The following is a 15,000-nucleotide window of genomic DNA, read 5'->3' on the forward strand; positions in this document are numbered from 1 at the left end:
CTGATCTCGGAAGCTAAACAGGGATGGGCCTGGTTAGTACTTGGATGGGAGACCGCCTGGGAATACCAGGTGCTGTAAGCTTTTAAGCGCAGGAGGCGCCCTATCCCCGCTCGCTCGCTCATTCCCCTGTTCACACGTGCAGTGCGGCTTGTCCGTCTGTTTATTTGTCAGCTTTGGCGAGACACGGGTGCTTGTGTATTAGCGTGAGCGTTTTTTATTCTGATCAGGAACAGTTTTACAAGTCCGCAAAGGATCGAGGAAAGGTTTATCGCCAGCTGAAAAGAGACACAGCGCTTCGGCTGTGGAGACTTGTTCGGCTGGCGTTCGGAGAGTCGCGTTTTTCAGAATTGTATTGAGATCGTTTTCCACAGAGCTCAGATGTCAAAGCACAGCAGCAGCTCTCCACAGCGATCCTCTATAGCGCCCTTTCTCCCGCAGCTCCGTCCTCATTGGAAGGAAGCAAGTGTGAAAGGCTGAAGTGAAATAGAGCGGGGACGAAGGCAGTGAAGAGAGAGAACGTGGGAAGAAGAGAAAAACGCAAGGGAAAAAAAGCAGCGTCGTAAAAGAGGTGACGGAGCTGTCCTCTCAATAAGAAGGGTGCCAGCGAGCCCTGCTCGCGCTTACGGCCACACCCCCTTGAGCATGCCTGATCTCGTTTGATCTCGGAAGCTAAACAGGGATGGGCCTGGTTAGTACTTGGATGGGAGACCGCCTGGGAATACCAGGTGCTGTAAGCTTTTAAGCGCAGGAGGCGCCCTATCCCCTGCTCGCTCGCTCATTCCCCTGTTCACACGTGCAGTGCGGCTTGTCCGTCTGTTTATTTGTCAGCTTTGGCGAGACACGGGTGCTTGTGTATTAGCGTGAGCGTTTTTTATTCTGATCATGAACAGTTTAACAAGTCCGCAAAGGATCGAGGAAAAGTTTATCGCCAGCTGAAAAGAGACACAGCGCTTCGGCTGTGGAGACTTGTTCGGCTGGCGTTCGGAGAGTTGCGTTTTTCAGAATTGTATTGAGATCGTTTTCCACAGAGCTCAGATGTCAAAGCACAGCAGCAGCTCTCCACAGCGATCCTCTATAGCGCCCTTTCTCCCGCAGCTCCGTCCTCATTGGAAGGAAGCAAGAGTGAAAGGCTGAAGTGAAATAGAGCGGGGACGAAGGCAGTGAAGAGAGAGAACGTGGGAAGAAGAGAAAAACGCAAGGGAAAAGGAGCAGCGTCGTAAAAGAGGTGACGGAGCTGTCCTCTCAATAAGAAGGGTGCCAGCGAGCCTTGCTCTCGTTTACGGCCACACCCCCTTGAGCACGCCTGATCTCGTCTGATCTCGGACGCTAAACAGGGATGGTCCTGGTTAGTACTTGGATGGGAGACCGCCTGGGAATACCAGGTGCTGTAAGCTTTTAAGCGCGGGAGGCGCCCTATCCCCGCTCGCTCGCTCATTCCCCTGTTCACACGTGCAGTGCGGCTTGTCCGTCTGTTTATTTGTCAGCTTTGGCGAGACACGGGTGCTTGTGTATTAGCGTGAGCGTTTTTTATTCTGATCATGAACAGTTTAACAAGTCCGCAAAGGATCGAGGAAAAGTTTATCGCCAGCTGAAAAGAGACACAGCGCTTCGGCTGTGGAGACTTGTCCGGCTGGCGTTCGGAGAGTTGCGTTTTTCAGAATTGTATTGAGATCGTTTTCCACAGAGCTCAGATGTCAAAGCACAGCAGCAGCTCTCCACAGCGATCCTCTATAGCGCCCTTTCTCCCGCAGCTCCGTCCTCATTGGAAGGAAGCAAGAGTGAAAGGCTGAAGTGAAATAGAGCGGGGACGAAGGCAGTGAAGAGAGAGAACGTGGGAAGAAGAGAAAAACGCAAGGGAAAAAGAGCAGCGTCGTAAAAGAGGTGACGGAGCTGTCCTCTCAATAAGAAGGGTGCCAGCGAGCCTTGCTCTTGCTTGCGGCCACACCCCCTTGAGCACGCCTGATCTCGTCTGATCTCGGACGCTAAACAGGGATGGGCCTGGTTAGTACTTGGATGGGAGACCGCCTGGGAATACCAGGTGCTGTAAGCTTTTAAGCGCAGGAGGCGCCCTATCCCCGCTCGCTCGCTCATTCCCCTGTTCACACGTGCAGTGCGGCTTGTCCGTCTGTTTATTTGTCAGCTTTGGCGAGACACGGGTGCTTGTGTATTAGCGTGAGCGTTTTTTATTCTGATGAGGAACAGTTTTATAAGTCCGCAAAGGATCGAAGAAAGGTTTATCGCCAGCTGAAAAGAGACACAGCGCTTCGGCTGTGGAGACTTGTTCGGCTGGCGTTCGGAGAGTCGCGTTTTTCAGAATTGTATTGAGATCGTTTTCCACAGAGCTCAGATGTCAAAGCACAGCAGCAGCTCTCCACAGCGATCCTCTATAGCGCCCTTTCTCCCGCAGCTCCGTTATCATTGGAAGGAAGCAAGAGTGAAAGGCTGAAGTGAAATAGAGCGGGGACGAAGGCAGTGAAGAGAGAGAACGTGGGAAGAAGAGAAAAACGCAAGGGAAAAAAAGCAGCGTCGTAAAAGAGGTGACGGAGCTGTCCTCTCAATAAGAAGGGTGCCAGCGAGCCTTCCTCTCGGTTACGGCCACACCCCCTTGGGCACGCCTGATCTCGTCTGATTTCGGAAGCTAAACAGGGATGGGCTTGGTTAGTACTTGGATGGGAGACCGCCTGGGAATACCAGGTGCTGTAAGCCTTTAAGCGCAGGAGGCGCCCAATCCCTGCTCGCTCGCTCATTCCCCTGTTCACACGTGCAGTGCGGCTTGTCCGTCTGTTTATTTGTCAGCTTTGGCGAGACGCGGGTGCTTGTGTATTAGCGTGAGCGTTTTTTATTCTGATCAGGAACAGTTTTACAAGTCCGCAAAAGATCGAAGAAAGGTTTATCGCCAGCTGAAAAGAGACACAGCGCTTCGGCTGTGGAGACTTGTTCGGCTGGCGTTCGGAGAGTCGCGTTTTTCAGAATTGTATTGAGATCGTTTTCCACAGAGCTCAGATGTCAAAGCACAGCAGCAGCTCTCCACAGCGATCCTCTATAGCGCCCTTTCTCCCGCAGCTCCGTCCTCATTGGAAGGAAGCAAGAGTGAAAGGCTGAAGTGAAATAGAGCGGGGACGAAGGCAGTGAAGAGAGAGAACGTGGGAAGAAGAGAAAAACGCAAGGGAAAAAGAGCAGCGTCATAAAAGAGGTGACGGAGCTGTCCTCTCAATAAGAAGGGTGCCAGCGAGCCTTGCTCTCGCTTACGGCCACAACCCCTTGAGCACGCCTGATCTCGTCTGATCTCGGAAGCTAAACAGGGATGGGCCTGGTTAGTACTTGGATGGGAGACCGCCTGGGAATACCAGGTGCTGTAAGCTTTTAAGCGCAGGAGGCGCCCTATCCCCGCTCGTTCGCTCATTCCCCTGTTCACACGTGCAGTGCGGCTTGTCCATCTGTTTATTTGTCAGCTTTGGCGAGACACGGGTGCTTGTGTATTAGCGTGAGCGTTTTTTATTCTGATCATGAACAGTTTAACAAGTCCGCAAAGGATCGAGGAAAGGTTTATCGCCAGCTGAAAAGAGACACAGCGCTTCGGCTGTGGAGACTTGTTCGGCTGGCGTTCGGAGAGTCGCGTTTTTCAGAATTGTATTGAGATTGTTTTCCACAGAGCTCAGATGTCAAAGCACAGCAGCAGCTCTCCACAGCGATCCTCTATAGCGCCCTTTCTCCCGCAGCTCCGTCCTCATTGGAAGGAAGCAAGAGTGAAAGGCTGAAGTGAAATAGAGCGGGGACGAAGGCAGTGAAGAGAGAGAACGTGGGAAGAAGAGAAAAACGCAAGAGAAAAAAAGCAGCGTCGTAAAAGAGGTGACGGAGCTGTCCTCTCAATAAGAAGGGTGCCAGCGAGCCTTTCGCTCGCTTACGGCCACACCCCCTTGAGCACGCCTGATCTCGTCTGATCTCGGAAGCTAAACAGGGATGGGCCTGGTTAGTACTTGGATGGGAGACCGCCTGGGAATACCAGGTGCTGTAAGCTTTTAAGCGCAGGAGGCGCCCTATCCCCGCTCGCTCGCTCATTCCCCTGTTCACACGTGCAGTGCGGCTTGTCCGTCTCTTTATTTGTCAGCTTTGGCGAGACACGGGTGCTTGTATATTAGCGTGAGCGTTTTTTATTCTGATCAGGAACAGTTTTACAAGTCCGCAAAGGATCGAGGAAAGGTTTATCGCCAGCTGAAAAGAGACACAGCGCTTCGGCTGTGGAGACTTGTTCGGCTGGCGTTCGGAGAGTCGCGTTTTTCAGAATTGTATTGAGATCGTTTTCCACAGAGCTCAGATGTCAAAGCACAGCAGCAGCTCTCCACAGCGATCCTCTATAGCGCCCTTTCTCCCGCAGCTCCGTCCTCATTGGAAGGAAGCAAGAGTGAAAGGCTGAAGTGAAATAGAGCGGGGACGAAGGCAGTGAAGAGAGAGAACGTGGGAAGAAGAGAAAAACGCAAGGGAAAAAAAGCAGCGTCGTAAAAGAGGTGACGGAGCTGTCCTCTCAATAAGAAGGGTGCCAGCGAGCCTTGCTCTCGCTTATGGCCACACTCCCTTGAGCATCCCTGATCTCGTTTGATCTCGGAAGCTAAACAGGGATGGGCCTGGTTAGTACTTGGATGGGAGACCGCCTGGGAATACCAGGTGCTGTAAGCTTTTAAGCGCAGGAGGCGCCCTATCCCCGCTCGCTCGCTCATTCCCCTGTTCACACGTGCAGTGCGGCTTGTCCGTCTGTTTATTTGTCAGCTTTGGCGAGACACGGGTGCTTGTGTATTAGCGTGAGCGTTTTTTATTCTGATCAGGAACAGTTTTACAAGTCCGCAAAGGATCGAGGAAAGGTTTATCGCCAGCTGAAAAGAGACACAGCGCTTCGGCTGTGGAGACTTGTTCGGCTGGCGTTCGGAGAGTCGCGTTTTTCAGAATTGTATTGAGATCGTTTTCCACAGAGCTCAGATGTCAAAGCACAGCAGCAGCTCTCCACAGCGATCCTCTATAGCGCCCTTCCTCCCGCAGCTCCGTCCTCATTGGAAGGAAGCAAGAGTGAAAGGCTGAAGTGAAATAGAGCGGGGACGAAGGCAGTGAAGAGAGAGAACGTGGGAAGAAGAGAAAAACGCAAGGGAAAAAAAGCAGCGTCGTAAAAGAGGTGACGGAGCTGTCCTCTCAATAAGAAGGGTGCCAGCGAGCCTTGCTCTCCCTTATGGCCACACCCCCTTGAGCACACCAGATCTCGTCTGATCTCGGAAGCTAAACAGGGATGGGCTTGGTTAGTACTTGGATGGGAGACCGCCTGGGAATACCAGGTGCTGTGAGCTTTTAAGCGCAGGAGGCGCTCTATCCCCGCTCGCTCGCTCATTCCCCTGTTCACACGTGCAGTGCGGCTTGTCCGTCTGTTTATTTGTCAGCTTTGGTGAGACACGGGTGCTTGTGTATTAGCGTGAGCGTTTTTTATTCTGATCAGGAACAGTTTTACAAGTCCGCAAAGGATCGAGGAAAGGTTTATCGCCAGCTGAAAAGAGACACAGCGCTTCGGCTGTGGAGACTTGTTCGGCTGGCGTTCGGAGAGTCGCGTTTTTTAGAATTGTATTGAGATCGTTTTCCACAGAGCTCAGATGTCAAAGCACAGCAGCAGCTCTCCACAGCGATCCTCTATAGCGCCCTTTCTCCCGCAGCTCCGTCCTCATTGGAAGGAAGCAAAAGTGAAAGGCTGAAGTGAAATAGAGCGGGGACGAAGGCAGTGAAGAGAGAGAACGTGGGAAGAAGAGAAAAACGCAAGGGAAAAAAAGCAGCGTCGTAAAAGAGGTGACGGAGCTGTCCTCTCAATAAGAAGGGTGCCAGCGAGCCTTGCTCTTGCTTACGGCCACACCCCCTTGAGCACGCCTGATCTCGTCTGATCTCGGAAGCTAAACAGGGATGGGCCTGGTTAGTACTTGGATGGGAGACCGCCTGGGAATACCAGGTGCTGTAAGCTTTTAAGCGCAGGAGGCGCCCTATCCCTGCTCGCTCGCTCATTCCCCTGTTCACACGTGCAGTGCGGCTTGTCCGTCTGTTTATTTGTCAGCTTTGGCGAGACACGGGTGCTTGTGTATTAGCGTGAGCGTTTTTTATTCTGATCAGGAACAGTTTTACAAGTCCGCAAAGGATCGAGGAAAGGTTTATCGCCAGCTGAAAAGAGACACAGCGCTTCGGCTGTGGAGACTTGTTCGGCTGGCGTTCGGAGAGTCGCGTTTTTCAGAATTGTATTGAGATCGTTTTCCACAGAGCTCAGATGTCAAAGCACAGCAGCAGCTCTCCACAGCGATCCTCTATAGCGCCCTTTCTCCCGCAGCTCCGTCCTCATTGGAAGGAAGCAAGAGTGAAAGGCTGAAGTGAAATAGAGCGGGGACGAAGGCAGTGAAGAGAGAGAACGTGGGAAGAAGAGAAAAACGCAAGGGAAAAAAAGCAGCGTCGTAAAAGAGGTGACGGAGCTGTCCTCTCAATAAGAAGGGTGCCAGCGAGCCTTGCTCTCGCTTACGGCCACACCCCCTTGAGCACACCTGATCTTGTCTGATCTCGGAAGCTAAACAGGGATGGGCCTGGTTAGTACTTGGATGGGAGACCGCCTGGGAATACCAGGTGCTGTAAGCTTTTAAGCGCAGGAGGCGCCCTATCCCCGCTCGCTCGCTCATTCCCCTGTTCACACGTGCAGTGCGGCTTGTCCGTCTGTTTATTTGTCAGCTTTGGCGAGACACGGGTGCTTGTGTATTAGCGTGAGCGTTTTTTATTCTGATCAGGAACAGTTTTACAAGTCCGCAAAGGATCGAGGAAAGGTTTATCGCCAGCTGAAAAGAGACACAGCGCTTCGGCTGTGGAGACTTGTTCGGCTGGCGTTCGGAGAGTCGCGTTTTTCAGAATTGTATTGAGATCGTTTTCCACAGAGCTCAGATGTCAAAGCACAGCAGCAGCTCTCCACAGCGATCCTCTATAGCGCCCTTTCTCCCGCAGCTCCGTCCTCATTGGAAGGAAGCAAAAGTGAAAGGCTGAAGTGAAATAGAGCGGGGACGAAGGCAGTGAAGAGAGAGAACGTGGGAAGAAGAGAAAAACGCAAGAGAAAAAAAGCAGCGTCGTAAAAGAGGTGACGGAGCTGTCCTCTCAATAAGAAGGGTGCCAGCGAGCTTTGCTCTCGCTTACGGCCACACCCCCTTGACCATGCCTGAGCTCATCTGATCTTGGAAGCTAAACAGGGATGGGCCTGGTTAGTACTTGGATGGGAGACCGCCTGGGAATACCAGGTGCTGTAAGCTTTTAAGCGCAGGAGGCGCCCTATCCCCGCTCGCTCGCTCATTCCCCTGTTCACACGTGCAGTGCGGCTTGTCCGTCTGTTTATTTGTCAGCTTTGGCGAGACACGGGTGCTTGTGTATTAGCGTGAGCGTTTTTTATTCTGATCAGGAACAGTTTAACAAGTCCGCAAAGGATCGAGGAAAGGTTTATCGCCAGCTGAAAAGAGACACAGCGCTTCGGCTGTGGAGACTTGTTCGGCTGGCGTTCGGAGAGTCGCGTTTTTCAGAATTGTATTGAGATCGTTTTCCACAGAGCTCAGATGTCAAAGCACAGCAGCAGCTCTCCACAGCGATCCTCTATAGCGCCCTTTCTCCCGCAGCTCCGTCCTCATTGGAAGGAAGCAAGAGTGAAAGGCTGAAGTGAAATAGAGCGGGGACGAAGGCAGTGAAGAGAGAGAACGTGGGAAGAAGAGAAAAACGCAAGGGAAAAAAAGCAGCGTCGTAAAAGAGGTGACGGAGCTGTCCTCTCAATAAGAAGGGTGCCAGCGAGCCTTGCTCGCGCTTAAGGCCACACCCCCTTGAGCACGCCTGATCTCGTTTGATCTCAGAATCTAAACAGGGATCGGCCTGGTTAGTACTTGGATGGGAGACCGCCTGGGAATACCAGGTGCTGTAAGCTTTTAAGCGCAGGAGGCGCCCTATCCCCGCTCGCTCGCTCATTCCCCTGTTCACACGTGCAGTGCGGCTTGTCCGTCTGTTTATTTGTCAGCTTTGGCGAGACACGGGTGCTTGTGTATTAGCGTGAGCGTTTTTTATTCTGATCAGGAACAGTTTTACAAGTCCGCAAAGGATCGAGGAAAGGTTTATCGCCAGCTGAAAAGAGACACAGCGCTTCGGCTGTGGAGACTTGTTCGGCTGGCGTTCGGAGAGTCGCGTTTTTCAGAATTGTATTGAGATCGTTTTCCACAGAGCTCAGATGTCAAAGCACAGCAGCAGCTCTCCACAGCGATCCTCTATAGCGCCCTTTCTCCCGCAGCTCCGTCCTCATTGGAAGGAAGCAAAAGTGAAAGGCTGAAGTGAAATAGAGCGGGGACGAAGGCAGTGAAGAGAGAGAACGTGGGAAGAAGAGAAAAACGCAAGGGAAAAAAAGCAGCGTCGTAAAAGAGGTGACGGAGCTGTCCTCTCAATAAGAAGGGTGCCAGCGAGCCTTGCTCTCGCTTACGGCCACACCCCCTTGAGCACGCCTGATCTCGTCTGATCTCGGAAGCTAAACAGGGATGGGCCTGGTTAGTACTTGGATGGGAGACCGCCTGGGAATACCAGGTGCTGTAAGCTTTTAAGCGCAGGAGGCGCCCTATCCCCGCTCGCTCGCTCATTCCCCTGTTCACACGTGCAGTGCGGCTTGTCCGTCTGTTTATTTGTCAGCTTTGGCGAGACACGGGTGCTTGTGTATTAGCGTGAGCGTTTTTTATTCTGATCAGGAACAGTTTTACAAGTCCGCAAAGGATCGAGGAAAGGTTTATCGCCAGCTGAAAAGAGACACAGCGCTTCGGCTGTGGAGACTTGTTCGGCTGGCGTTCGGAGAGTCGCGTTTTTCAGAATTGTATTGAGATCGTTTTCCACAGAGCTCAGATGTCAAAGCACAGCAGCAGCTCTCCACAGCGATCCTCTATAGCGCCCTTTCTCCCGCAGCTCCGTCCTCATTGGAAGGAAGCAAAAGTGAAAGGCTGAAGTGAAATAGAGCGGGGACGAAGGCAGTGAAGAGAGAGAACGTGGGAAGAAGAGAAAAACGCAAGGGAAAAAAAGCAGCGTCGTAAAAGAGGTGACGGAGCTGTCCTCTCAATAAGAAGGGTGCCAGCGAGCCTTGCTCTCGCTTACGGCCACACCCCCTTGAGCACGCCTGATCTCGTCTGATCTCGGAAGCTAAACAGGGATGGGCCTGGTTAGTACTTGGATGGGAGACCGCCTGGGAATACCAGGTGCTGTAAGCTTTTAAGCGCAGGAGGCGCCCTATCCCTGCTCGCTCGCTCATTCCCCTGTTCACACGTGCAGTGCGGCTTGTCCGTCTGTTTATTTGTCAGCTTTGGCGAGACACGGGTGCTTGTGTATTAGCGTGAGCGTTTTTTATTCTGATCAGGAACAGTTTTACAAGTCCGCAAAGGATCGAGGAAAGGTTTATCGCCAGCTGAAAAGAGACACAGCGCTTCGGCTGTGGAGACTTGTTCGGCTGGCGTTCGGAGAGTCGCGTTTTTCAGAATTGTATTGAGATCGTTTTCCACAGAGCTCAGATGTCAAAGCACAGCAGCAGCTCTCCACAGCGATCCTCTATAGCGCCCTTTCTCCCGCAGCTCCGTCCTCATTGGAAGGAAGCAAGAGTGAAAGGCTGAAGTGAAATAGAGCGGGGACGAAGGCAGTGAAGAGAGAGAACGTGGGAAGAAGAGAAAAACGCAAGAGAAAAAAAGCAGCGTCGTAAAAGAGGTGACGGAGCTGTCCTCTCAATAAGAAGGGTGCCAGCGAGCCTTGCTCTCGCTTACGGCCACACCCCCTTGACCATGCCTGAGCTCATCTGATCTTGGAAGCTAAACAGGGATGGGCCTGGTTAGTACTTGGATGGGAGACCGCCTGGGAATACCAGGTGCTGTAAGCTTTTAAGCGCAGGAGGCGCCCTATCCCCGCTCGCTCGCTCATTCCCCTGTTCACACGTGCAGTGCGGCTTGTCCGTCTGTTTATTTGTCAGCTTTGGCGAGACACGGGTGCTTGTGTATTAGCGTGAGCGTTTTTTATTCTGATCAGGAACAGTTTTACAAGTCCGCAAAGGATCGAGGAAAGGTTTATCGCCAGCTGAAAAGAGACACAGCGCTTCGGCTGTGGAGACTTGTTCGGCTGGCGTTCGGAGAGTCGCGTTTTTCAGAATTGTATTGAGATCGTTTTCCACAGAGCTCAGATGTCAAAGCACAGCAGCAGCTCTCCACAGCGATCCTCTATAGCGCCCTTTTTCCCGCAGCTCCGTCCTCATTGGAAGGAAGCAAGAGTGAAAGGCTGAAGTGAAATAGAGCAGGGACGAAGGCAGTGAAGAGAGAGAACGTGGGAAGAAGAGAAAAACGCAAGGGAAAAAAAGCAGCGTCGAAAAAGAGGTGACGGAGCTGTCCTCTCAATAAGAAGGGTGCCAGCGAGCCTTGCTCGCGCTTACGGCCACACCCCCTTGAGCACGCCTGATCTCGTTTGATCTCAGAATCTAAACAGGGATCGGCCTGGTTAGTACTTGGATGGGAGACCGCCTGGGAATACCAGGTGCTGTAAGCTTTTAAGCGCAGGAGGCGCCCTATCCCCGCTCGCTCGCTCATTCCCCTGTTCACACGTGCAGTGCGGCTTGTCCGTCTGTTTATTTGTCAGCTTTGGCGAGACACGGGTGCTTGTGTATTAGCGTGAGCGTTTTTTATTCTGATCAGGAACAGTTTTACAAGTCCGCAAAGGATCGAGGAAAGGTTTATCGCCAGCTGAAAAGAGACACAGCGCTTCGGCTGTGGAGACTTGTTCGGCTGGCGTTCGGAGAGTCGCGTTTTTCAGAATTGTATTGAGATCGTTTTCCACAGAGCTCAGATGTCAAAGCACAGCAGCAGTTCTCCACAGCGATCCTCTATAGCGCCCTTTCTCCCGCAGCTCCGTCGTCATTGGAAGGAAGCAAAAGTGAAAGGCTGAAGTGAAATAGAGCGGGGACGAAGGCAGTGAAGAGAGAGAACGTGGGAAGAAGAGAAAAACGCAAGGGAAGAAAAGCAGCGTCGAAAAAGAGGTGACGGAGCTGTCCTCTCAATAAGAAGGGTGCCAGCGAACCTTGCTCTTGCTTACGGCCACACTCCCTTGAGCACGCCTGATCTTGTCTGATCTCGGAAGCTAAACAGGGATGGGCCTGGTTAGTACTTGGATGGGAGACCGCCTGGGAATACCAGGTGCTGCAAGCTTTTAAGCGCAGGAGGCGCCCTATCCCCGCTCGTTCGCTCATTCCCCTGTTCACACGTGCAGTGCGGCTTGTCCGTCTGTTTATTTGTCAGCTCTGGCGAGACACGGGTGCTTGTGTATTAGCGTGAGCGTTTTTTATTCTGATCAGGAACAGTTTAACAAGTCCGCAAAGAATCGAGGAAAGGTTTATCGCCAGCTGAAAAGAGACACAGCGATTCGGCTGTGGAGACTTGTTCGGCTGGCGTTCGGAGAGTCGCGTTTTTCAGAATTGTATTGAGATCGTTTTCCACAGAGCTCAGATGTCAAAGCACAGCAGCAGCTCTCCACAGCGATCCTCTATAGCGCCCTTTCTCCCGCAGCTCCGTCCTCATTGGAAGGAAGCAAGAGTGAAAGGCTGAAGTGAAATAGAGCGGGGACGAAGGCAGTGAAGCGAGAGAACGTGGGAAGAAGAGAAAAACGCAAGGGAAAAAAAGGAGCGTCGTAAAAGAGGTGACGGAGCTGTCCTCTCAATAAGAAGGGTGCCAGCGAGCCTTGCTCTCGCTTACGGCCACACCCCCTTGAGCACGCCCGATCTCGTCTGATCTCGGAAGCTAAACAGGGATGGGCCTGGTTAGTACTTGGATGGGACACCGCCTGGGAATACCAGGTGCTGTAAGCTTTTAAGCGCAGGAGGCGCCCTATCCCCGCTCGCTCGCTCATTCCCCTGTTCACACGTGCAGTGCGGCTTGTCCGTCTGTTTATTTGTCAGCTTTGGCGAGACACGGGTGCTTGTGTATTAGCGTGAGCGTTTTTTATTCTGATCAGGAACAGTTTTACAAGTCCGCAAAGGATCGAGGAAAGGTTTATCGCCAGCTGAAAAGAGACACAGCGCTTCGGCTGTGGAGACTTGTTCGGCTGGCGTTCGGAGAGTCGCGTTTTTCAGAATTGTATTGAGATCGTTTTCCACAGAGCTCAGATGTCAAAGCACAGCAGCAGCTCTCCACAGCGATCCTCTATAGCGCCCTTTCTCCCGCAGCTCCGTCCTCATTGGAAGGAAGCAAGAGTGAAAGGCTGAAGTGAAATAGAGCGGGGACGAAGGCAGTGAAGAGAGAGAACGTGGGAAGAAGAGAAAAACGCAAGGGAAAAAAAGCAGCGTCGTAAAAGAGGTGACGGAGCTGTCCTCTCAATAAGAAGGGTGCCAGCGAGCCTTGCTCTCGTTTATGGCCACACCCCCTTGAGCACGCCTGATCTCGTCTGATCTCGGAAGCTAAACAGGGATGGGCTTGGTTAGTACTTGGATGAGAGACCGCCTGGGAGTACCAGGTGCTGTAAGCTTTTAAGCGCAGGAGGCGCCCTATCCCCGCTCGCTCGCTCATTCCCCTGTTCACACGTGCAGTGCGGCTTGTCCGTCTGTTTATTTGTCAGCTTTGGTGAGACACGGGTGCTTGTGTATTAGCGTGAGCGTTTTTTATTCTGATCAGGAACAGTTTTACAAGTCCGCAAAGGATCGAGGAAAGGTTTATCGCCAGCTGAAAAGAGACACAGCGCTTCGGCTGTGGAGACTTGTTCGGCTGGCGTTCGGAGAGTCGCGTTTTTCAGAATTGTATTGAGATCGTTTTCCACAGAGCTCAGATGTCAAAGCACAGCAGCAGCTCTCCACAGCGATCCTCTATAGCGCCCTTTCTCCCGCAGCTCCGTCCTCATTGGAAGGAAGCAAGAGTGAAAGGCTGAAGTGAAATAGAGCGGGGACGAAGGCAGTGAAGAGAGAGAACGTGGGAAGAAGAGAAAAACGCAAGGGAAAAAAGCAGCGTCGTAAAAGAGGTGACGGAGCTGTCCTCTCAATAAGAAGGGTGCCAGCGAGCCTTGCTCTCGCTTACAGCCACACCCCCTTGACCACGCCTGATCTCATCTGATCTTGGAAGCTAAACAGGGATGGGCCTGGTTAGTACTTGGATGGGAGACCGCCTGGGAATACCAGGTGCTGTAAGCTTTTAAGCGCAGGAGGCGCCCTATCCCCGCTCGCTCGCTCATTCCCCTGTTCACACGTGCAGTGCGGCTTGTCCGTCTGTTTATTTCTCAGCTTTGGCGAGACACGGGTGCTTGTGTATTAGCGTGAGCGTTTTTTATTCTGATCAGGAACAGTTTTACAAGTCCGCAAAGGATCGAGGAAAGGTTTATCGCCAGCTGAAAAGAGACACAGCGCTTCGGCTGTGGAGACTTGTTCGGCTGGCGTTCGGAGAGTCGCGTTTTTCAGAATTGTATTGAGATCGTTTTCCACAGAGCTCAGATGTCAAAGCACAGCAGCAGCTCTCCACAGCGATCCTCTATAGCGCCCTTTCTCCCGCAGCTCCGTCCTCATTGGAAGGAAGCAAGAGTGAAAGGCTGAAGTGAAATAGAGCTGGGACGAAGGCAGTGAAGAGAGAGAACGTGGGAAGAAGAGAAAAACGCAAGGGAAAAAAAGCAGCGTCGTAAAAGAGGTGACGGAGCTGTCCTCTCAATAAGAAGGGTGCCAGCGAGCCTTGCTCTCGCTTACGGCCACACCCCCTTGAGCACGCCTGATCTCGTCTGATCTCGGAAGCTAAACAGGGATGGGCCTGGTTAGTACTTGGATGGGAGACCGCCTGGGAATACCAGGTGCTGTAAGCTTTTAAGCGCAGGAGGCGCCCTATCCCCGCTCGCTCGCTCATTCCCCTGTTCACACGTGCAGTGTGGCTTGTCCGTCTGTTTATTTGTCAGCTTTGGCGAGACACGGGTGCTTGTGTATTAGCGTGAGTGTTTTTTATTCTGATCAGGAACAGTTTAACAAGTCCGCAAAGAATCGAGGAAAGGTTTATCGCCAGCTGAAAAGAGACACAGCGCATCGGCTGTGGAGACTTGTTCGGCTGGCGTTCGGAGAGTCGCGTTTTTCAGAATTGTATTGAGATCGTTTTCCACAGAGCTCAGATGTCAAAGCACAGCAGCAGCTCTCCACAGCGATCCTCTATAGCGCCCTTTCTCCCGCAGCTCCGTCCTCATTGGAAGGAAGCAAGAGTGAAAGGCTGAAGTGAAATAGAGCAGGGACGAAGGCAGTGAAGAGAGACAACGTGGGAAGAAGAGAAAAACGCAAGGGAAAAAAAGCAGCGTCGTAAAAGAGGTGACGGAGCTGTCCTCTCAATAAGAAGGGTGCCAGCGAGCCTTGCTCTCGCTTACGGCCACACTCCCTTGAGCACGCCTGATCTCGTCTGATCTCGGAAGCTAAACAGGGATGGGCCTGGTTAGTACTTGGATGGGAGACCGCCTGGGAATACCAGGTGCTGTAAGCTTTTAAGCGCAGGAGGCGCCCTATCCCCGCTCGCTCGCTCATTCCCCTGTTCACACGTGCAGTGCGGCTTGTCCGTCTGTTTATTTGTCAGCTTTGGCGAGACACGGGTGCTTGTGTATTAGCGTGAGCGTTTTTTATTCTGATCAGGAACAGTTTAACAAGTCCGCAAAGGATCGAGGAAAGGTTTATCGCCAGCTGAAAAGAGACACAGCGCATCGGCTGTGGAGACTTGTTCGGCTGGCGTTCGGAGAGTCGCGTTTTTCAGAATTGTATTGAGATCGTTTTCCACAGAGCTCAGATGTCAAAGCACAGCAGCAGCTCTCCACAGCGATCCTCTATAGCGCCCTTTCTCCCGCAGCTCCGTCCTCATTGGAAGGAAGCAAGAGTGAAAGGCTGAAGTGAAATAGAGCGGGGACGAAGGCAGTGAAGAGAGAGAACGTGGGAAGAAGAGAAAAACGCAAGGGAAAAAGAGCAGCGTCATAAAAGAG

The 15,000-nt window shown here is 52.3% G+C and overlaps 9 non-coding genes and 14 pseudogenes across 9 annotated transcripts in view; all 23 read left to right on the forward strand.

Moving 5' to 3' along the window:
• LOC148667935 (5S ribosomal RNA) overlaps positions 1–81 on the forward strand; it is a 119-nt gene extending 38 nt beyond the window's left edge. The window contains exon 1 of the ribosomal RNA XR_015939097.1: positions 1–81. This exon is cut by the window's left edge and continues 38 nt beyond it. This is a non-coding gene — a ribosomal RNA (5S ribosomal RNA).
• Positions 82–618: 537 nt separating this feature from the next.
• On the forward strand, positions 619–737 carry LOC148667936 (5S ribosomal RNA; annotated as a pseudogene).
• Positions 738–1,275: 538 nt separating this feature from the next.
• Positions 1,276–1,394, forward strand: LOC148667937 (5S ribosomal RNA; annotated as a pseudogene).
• A 537-nt stretch (positions 1,395–1,931) lies between these two features.
• On the forward strand, positions 1,932–2,050 carry LOC148667938 (5S ribosomal RNA; annotated as a pseudogene).
• Positions 2,051–2,587: 537 nt separating this feature from the next.
• LOC148667939 (5S ribosomal RNA) lies at positions 2,588–2,706 on the forward strand (annotated as a pseudogene).
• Positions 2,707–3,243: 537 nt separating this feature from the next.
• On the forward strand, positions 3,244–3,362 carry LOC148667940 (5S ribosomal RNA; annotated as a pseudogene).
• Positions 3,363–3,899: 537 nt separating this feature from the next.
• LOC148667941 (5S ribosomal RNA) lies at positions 3,900–4,018 on the forward strand. Its single transcript, XR_015937482.1, has one exon. It is a non-coding gene; the product is annotated as a 5S ribosomal RNA (ribosomal RNA).
• Positions 4,019–4,555: 537 nt separating this feature from the next.
• On the forward strand, positions 4,556–4,674 carry LOC148667942 (5S ribosomal RNA; annotated as a pseudogene).
• A 537-nt stretch (positions 4,675–5,211) lies between these two features.
• Positions 5,212–5,330, forward strand: LOC148667943 (5S ribosomal RNA; annotated as a pseudogene).
• Positions 5,331–5,867: 537 nt separating this feature from the next.
• Positions 5,868–5,986, forward strand: LOC148667944 (5S ribosomal RNA). The gene has a single exon (XR_015937483.1). It is a non-coding gene; the product is annotated as a 5S ribosomal RNA (ribosomal RNA).
• Positions 5,987–6,523: 537 nt separating this feature from the next.
• Positions 6,524–6,642, forward strand: LOC148667945 (5S ribosomal RNA). Its single transcript, XR_015938446.1, has one exon. It is a non-coding gene; the product is annotated as a 5S ribosomal RNA (ribosomal RNA).
• A 537-nt stretch (positions 6,643–7,179) lies between these two features.
• Positions 7,180–7,298, forward strand: LOC148667946 (5S ribosomal RNA; annotated as a pseudogene).
• A 537-nt stretch (positions 7,299–7,835) lies between these two features.
• LOC148667947 (5S ribosomal RNA) lies at positions 7,836–7,954 on the forward strand (annotated as a pseudogene).
• Positions 7,955–8,491: 537 nt separating this feature from the next.
• On the forward strand, positions 8,492–8,610 carry LOC148667948 (5S ribosomal RNA). Its single transcript, XR_015937484.1, has one exon. It is a non-coding gene; the product is annotated as a 5S ribosomal RNA (ribosomal RNA).
• A 537-nt stretch (positions 8,611–9,147) lies between these two features.
• Positions 9,148–9,266, forward strand: LOC148667949 (5S ribosomal RNA). Its single transcript, XR_015937485.1, has one exon. It is a non-coding gene; the product is annotated as a 5S ribosomal RNA (ribosomal RNA).
• A 537-nt stretch (positions 9,267–9,803) lies between these two features.
• On the forward strand, positions 9,804–9,922 carry LOC148667950 (5S ribosomal RNA; annotated as a pseudogene).
• A 537-nt stretch (positions 9,923–10,459) lies between these two features.
• LOC148667951 (5S ribosomal RNA) lies at positions 10,460–10,578 on the forward strand (annotated as a pseudogene).
• Positions 10,579–11,115: 537 nt separating this feature from the next.
• On the forward strand, positions 11,116–11,234 carry LOC148667952 (5S ribosomal RNA; annotated as a pseudogene).
• A 537-nt stretch (positions 11,235–11,771) lies between these two features.
• Positions 11,772–11,890, forward strand: LOC148667953 (5S ribosomal RNA). The gene has a single exon (XR_015937205.1). It is a non-coding gene; the product is annotated as a 5S ribosomal RNA (ribosomal RNA).
• A 537-nt stretch (positions 11,891–12,427) lies between these two features.
• On the forward strand, positions 12,428–12,546 carry LOC148667954 (5S ribosomal RNA; annotated as a pseudogene).
• A 536-nt stretch (positions 12,547–13,082) lies between these two features.
• On the forward strand, positions 13,083–13,201 carry LOC148667955 (5S ribosomal RNA; annotated as a pseudogene).
• Positions 13,202–13,738: 537 nt separating this feature from the next.
• Positions 13,739–13,857, forward strand: LOC148667956 (5S ribosomal RNA). The gene has a single exon (XR_015937486.1). It is a non-coding gene; the product is annotated as a 5S ribosomal RNA (ribosomal RNA).
• Positions 13,858–14,394: 537 nt separating this feature from the next.
• On the forward strand, positions 14,395–14,513 carry LOC148667957 (5S ribosomal RNA). The gene has a single exon (XR_015938623.1). It is a non-coding gene; the product is annotated as a 5S ribosomal RNA (ribosomal RNA).
• The last annotated feature ends 487 nt before the right edge of the window (positions 14,514–15,000 follow it).

This window comes from Lepisosteus platostomus, chromosome 5 (genome assembly GCF_059453375.1).
Source record: "Lepisosteus platostomus isolate fLepPlt1 chromosome 5, fLepPlt1.hap1, whole genome shotgun sequence".
Lineage (NCBI taxonomy): Eukaryota > Metazoa > Chordata > Actinopteri > Semionotiformes > Lepisosteidae > Lepisosteus > Lepisosteus platostomus.